Source organism: Hippoglossus stenolepis, chromosome 23, assembly GCF_022539355.2.
Source record: "Hippoglossus stenolepis isolate QCI-W04-F060 chromosome 23, HSTE1.2, whole genome shotgun sequence".
In the NCBI taxonomy this organism is placed as follows: Eukaryota; Metazoa; Chordata; class Actinopteri; order Pleuronectiformes; family Pleuronectidae; genus Hippoglossus; species Hippoglossus stenolepis.
Genome location: NC_061505.1, coordinates 4,128,665 through 4,134,951, shown reverse-complemented (window position 1 = coordinate 4,134,951; position 6,287 = coordinate 4,128,665).

The window sequence follows — 6,287 nt, the reverse complement described above, 5'->3', positions numbered from 1 at the left end:
CATAAAACATCAGAAACCACAATTTAAAGTTTCTGTTGCACAAATTCTTTTAACTAGTTTATGTTTTTTTGCGATGATGAATAAAGTGTGAATTCATTTGCTGCTCTTTGCTTTTCAGAGATGCATTTGCAGTCGAAGCATCGCATCCACCCCCCCCCTAAAAAACAACTTACTTTAAGATTAACCCTTAAATATCCAAAGGGAGACGTGGCGAGAAGCATTTTTATTATGCTGCTGAAGTCTCTCATCAGCTTTTGTAAATATAAATGTATTTCCCATTTTCTGTCTTTTTCAGGAAAACCACGTCTGAAAGGTAAGAAATATTATATGTAAATATTTGATTCAAAGACGGATTAAACACAAAACCACTTATATTTAAAAAAGCAGTTATTAGAAATCAGAAGTCGTCAAACGTTCAAACTTATTTCAGTGAAATCCTGCAGGTTTTTCAGAATAAATGACAGAGACAATACAGCCTCATGAATTATAAATAAGTGGAAATTGATGAAGTGCAGCAACAGCAACTTTTACTCAAATTAACTTTTACTTTCCATTTCACTGTCACTCCAGTTTAAAACCTTAGATAAGGAAGATGAAGATGAGGATGAAGAGGAGGACACAGCAGCAGGAGTCTGTCAGGAGAGGACAGACGAACCACTGTCTGTGTGTGGATGTATTTATATTGAAGTACGATAAGTTTCCACAAGATTTTAGCAACCAGTTTATTTCATAATCCAGTTTCTAAAGAGAATTATGGACGTGTATATAGGTAAAGTCATTTTTATTATCATGTAAAGAAACAGTTTGTCATGTTGCTGCATTTCCTCAAAATGGTTTAATCAACATCCTGATATAAAAAGTTATATTCAGTCCTTATTTCTCTTTGGCTCATTTCCAGCATTAATATAACTCATTTTAAATAACCACTACTTAAAAAAAACTAAATAAGCCACAACTGCACATAATATTCCATCATGGTGTGTTGTTATATTTTGAAAAAGCCCACTACACACATACCTTTACATTTCATTCATGTATTTAGAATTCATGGTGTGTGAAATAAAACCTACAGTGAGGGACAGCTTCCTGTCTGACGTCATGTGTGTGTGGACAGTTTCAGACAGAGAGAAGTGTAAAGTTTGAAGAAAGTGTTGTTGGGGACACAGAGATCTTCTGCTGCTGCTCCTCCTCTGGGACAGTTTGTGTCCTGAACTCAACCGGAACACAGACACCACCTCCTCCACCTCCTCCTCCACACACTGCTGCTGCAGGAGGAGCATGTGTGTCTGTAACTTTGAAGAAGAAACTGCAGGAGGAGCAGAGCTGTAAGAAAATAGACACAAAATATCCCAAAAAATCTAAATGCATTATTCGTTTTGACTCCTGTCATAAAATTGAATCCTTATTATTTTAATTATAGAACAAGTATCTGAATAAAGCTTTTGATCTTTTTATTTTAACATTACTGCAGTTGACTGTTATTATTATTATTAATGGTAGTATTTGTGGTGGTAAAAGTACTGCAGTGTCAGTATTGGTTCATGTGGAGTAAACTAAAGTACAACATACATTAACTATGAGCTTGTTGCAGCAGAAATACACGTTAAGTTGCGTCTGAATTATTCACGTGTTGTGTGTGTTTGTGTGTAATGTATATTGTTACAACGCGGAGCTGCGTGGTTGAAGTAACACAAAATAAAATAACCTTTTTAAGACTTTATTTCATAGTTATTTATCCTAAAATGTTACTTTAAATAGAGCATTTGTCAATTAATTAAACATAACATATCTTTGTATTTTAACGTGTAACTTGTAACTTGTAGATCTTTAAAATACTTTAAGTGAGAGAATATATGATTTATTTATTGTGAAAGTGTAAATTTAAATTCTCTCGTAAGTTTTTTTCCTGAATGATATCGGCAGCGTCAGGAAAAATAAACTCAAACTGCTAATAACTTCCTTTTCTTTATTTTTCTCAGATGAGAAAAGCAACGTGACACGAGTCCAATATATTCACAGCACGAAGTAAGTACGATTCTTAATGTTCTTTCAATAACTAATCATATATTTCTAATATTAGATGAAATTACTCGCAGTTCTTTAGACACTGGCTCTGCTGAAGTCGCCGCAGGCAGCTTTTTAAATCATTGGCTGGAACGAAATTAGCCCATAAACACAAATTCTGTGCTATAGACGTATAGATGTATTTATACAGCCTGTAGTGTGTATCATTACTTCAGTTCTGTGGCAGTTTACACGACAAAAAGAAAAAAAACTAAGAATTATTATTCTGTAAAATACACAAAAGCAAAAGTTGGATGAATTTGACAAACAATAAATATTTTATGAGGCTTAATTTCTTCTCAACAGTTTATTTCTTTTATCATGTCATCCCCAAAGCCCAGTGTGTTTGTTAATGTGCAAAATAAAACTGTGGTTCCACTAAAACACACCGGTGCGTAAAGTTGGATTCATTCCACATCTCCCACGTTTTTACGCACAGCCTCCTGCACATTTCTCCTCCTCCTCCTCAATGTTTCACTCCGACACGTTTCTATAAATGCGTCTGATTTTTCTCCTCACTATCTCCTCCCCGAAGAGAATACAACACCTCTCTGCGTGTGCGCGTCCAGTTTGTTCCCCGGCACCTCCTCCGGCTGCGGCCACACGGCAACTTCCCTCTGATTTACCCTGAATCTATCAGCATGAAGCGCTCTTCTACTGAACATGGGCACAGAAACTAGTTCCCAGTGGTGTTTTCTATGATATATAAAAGGTTGTGAAACCAGTGAATACACGGATTTGGTGTGAAACTGTAAAAAACTGACCAGCATGAGCCATGAACGTCGCACTGCAGGTATTTGAATGCACCTGTCTCTGAAACGAGGTCAATAATACAATTGATAGTCATGTTAAATCATCAGCATCATCATAATATTCGCAATCATCATCATAATAATAATACAACATCTTTACAGTTTCATATATCCCCCCCCACGCGCTCAGATCTGTGCCATTCCTGCACAGCTTTGCGTGGAGCTCGTGCGCGCCGCGGCGTGAACTCTGCGTGGCCTCGCGCCCTCCCCGTGACCCCCGGGATACTGTATAATCTCTGCTGATTGATCTGATTGATCAGCTTCATCTGCACGAGGCCGCAGTCACGCGCATGCCGCACACGGAGCGGAAGCAGTTGGTGTGTTGGTGCAAATAAACAATTTATTATCCTTCCCCTCGTTGTTTCTGGCCCGTGGGCACAGATACAGAGATGTGCGTGTGGTCATGAAGCAGCAGATACTGTGTGTGTGTGTGTGTGTGCGCGTGTATGTGTGCTCCTTCATCTGCAGTGATTTAATACATGTGGCATTTTGAGAACTTAGCAGATATATGAGGATGAGATTAGAATAAAAAGTTTTTCCTTCTGATTTTGTTGCTTTCACATCATTAAAACTTTCTGCAGCATTAGTACAATTATTTGTAAAGTTCACTGATACAGGGAGTTCTGCCAGAACCTGTAGGAAACAGTACAACTTTTATTCAATGATTATAATAATTAGTTGTACACATGGGTTATTTGATCCTAACTTTTAGGAGAACAATGTGGGAAAGTCGTGTTTCAAGATTTGTTTGAATATATTTAAGTCAACTCAGGATCAGAAGTGTTGGACGAGGAAGTCAAAGAAAATATAAAGGAAGGAAGAAGGAATGATAATGTGAAGAAAATTAAAATGTAATAGTGAGTTTCATAGAAGTGGTCAGAGAAGATCTCCTGTCCCAGTAACAGTCACCAACACAGACTGGTTCATTAGTCTATTGTGTTATTTGTAATATATAGTTATTATAAGTGTGAACAGGACAGTTGATGATCTGCGGTGGTGGAGAGATTCAAAGGTTTTACTGGTGTAAAAAATATGTTTATATGTAGGAAGTAAAATCCAGCTTTTAAAATGTATATCTGAAGTACAAGTATTAGCAAAGTAAAGTATTAAAAGTAAAACTACTTATTATGCAGAATGGCTATTGTTATAATTTATACTTTACTACATGATTATTGGTGCATTTTCTTCCACTTTTTTTTCTTATTGTGTAAAATCCTCATGTAATTATATTCATTAAGTGTTAATGCTAACATGCACATAAATACATATAGACAGATGTACTTTATTGATCCCAAAATTACAAATCAAACACTACACAAAATGTAAAAGATATAAGAACAGACTTCACCAGAACTACACAAAATATAAGGAATAAGAATATATAAGAATGTATATAAACATTGTAAGGATGCAATTAATTACTAATAATGTGCAGTTGCTTAATAATGTGGGAACAGGGAGATGTAAAGTTTGCAGGGATTTGGGAAACAAAGTTAAACATTTGTGTATTTTTGTGTCTGATGATATTATATATTTGTGTATAGAAAACAAGAAGCTGTGGCAGTTGGATCCTTCTCCTGTAAATAAACACAGCGGATTTTAAAAAAGTACAACGTTTTACTCTGAAATGCGGCATGATTATAAAGAAACAGGAAATCTTTAATACTTTTACTACGTTTCAGTACCTTCAAAGTAGCAAACTTACATTGTTGTCTTTCTCTGAACCGTTCCAACCTGTTTGAGTCTATTTTTCCTTTTTGCATCAAGAAAAAGGCTGTTGAGCACGAAGAGGCGTCACATGATGCATCAAACATCCTCTACAGCAACAAAAGCAGCCGCAACATGTGTCCCCACCGTTTTTGCTGTTGATGCTACACACAGTACGAGAGAGTGACACAAATATGGTTTCCTGAACACGCCTACAGACTGAAACATGAACACGAGCAGCGTTCGGAGAAGTTAAGGACGGTGAAAATCTGCTTTTTAAGGGTTTTAGTTGTGCGTCAGTAAAAAGCAGAGAGGGTGGAAACACTGGAGGGAAGGAGGAAGGAGAAGGAGTGTGTGTGTGTGTCTGTGTGTGTCTGTGTGTGTCACAGCAGCAGCAGCAATCAGTCCCCTCTTGTCTTGCTGCTGAGTGCGGCCTCTGATTGACAGTTTCTATTCATCCTGTGTGAGATTAGTCCAGCTGAAAGGAGTAACGACCCGTGGCTGTGTGCAGTAATTACGGCCTCGGATAAGAAAAATAAGGAAAAACACACACAGCAAAACTATAATTATATAATCCAGCAGTAAAATGCTTCTTCTTCTCCTCCTCCTTCCCCCCCGCCTCCCTCAGTGTTCTCAAAGATGTTCCACCTGTAAAGAGGAAATTCCAGCCAGTGTTTCAGTCCCTTTCCTGCGACTGAAATTATCTCACAATCACAACAAACCGCAGGCTGCAGCATCAACATAAATCTGCTGGGATGGTAAATGGACTGGTGTGTGTGTGTGTGTGTGTCTGTGAGATGAAGGCCTCATGCCCACGTACAGTAAACGACTGTGAATGAGACGTTTCATGTGCAGATTGTTTGTTAACAGCTCATTTTTGTCTGTACGAGCCGGAGGTGTAGTCACCACTTCAGAGGACAAGACTGTGTGTGGTGAGCAGAGGGGGGACAAATAATAGGAACACAAAATAATAGGAACACCTGTTCCCTCTAGAACTTCAGTGGATTGTGTTGGATTATATGATGTTGTGTTGCTTTTTAAAGAGCAGTTATTGTTTTTTCAATCTTGCTTGATATTTACTTCTGACATTTATCTTTGAATCTGATCATTTGGAAGCCAACAACTGATATGAAGGCAAGACATTTTATTTTTATAAGGATGTGAGGATCTGTAAGACTATATAGGGACGTGATAAACTATAAAACACAGTGTAAACTCACAGTTAAGTCAAATCATAACCACTCATTTTAATGTTTCACACCTCTTTATGATGGAATAATGTATTAAAGTTGAATCAGATTTATCTTTACAGCCCAAAAGCACAAATTCATCTCATCTGGATTTGAAATTGACATCATCTGTCCTTCCACCTTTTATATGTGCATGTAAAAGTAAACTAACTGGTTAACGAGGTATTTTAATGAAGGTACATTTATAGTAAGATATTTTACCACATGGATTTGTTTATGTAGAAACCCACATATATATTTATATTGGTTTATATATAATAGCTTTGAAGACTTGTTTTCAAACTGAGAGGATGTTTTATTCTGGCATTCATATTTTACTCTGACCAAAACGTGATATGTAGGGAAGTGTTTTTCTTAGAATGTCATTTTTGTCAGGTTTTGGACTTCGGTAACATTATTTAACGACATAATCTGACATTTGAAAGACACATTTAAACCAAAATTAATATTAAAA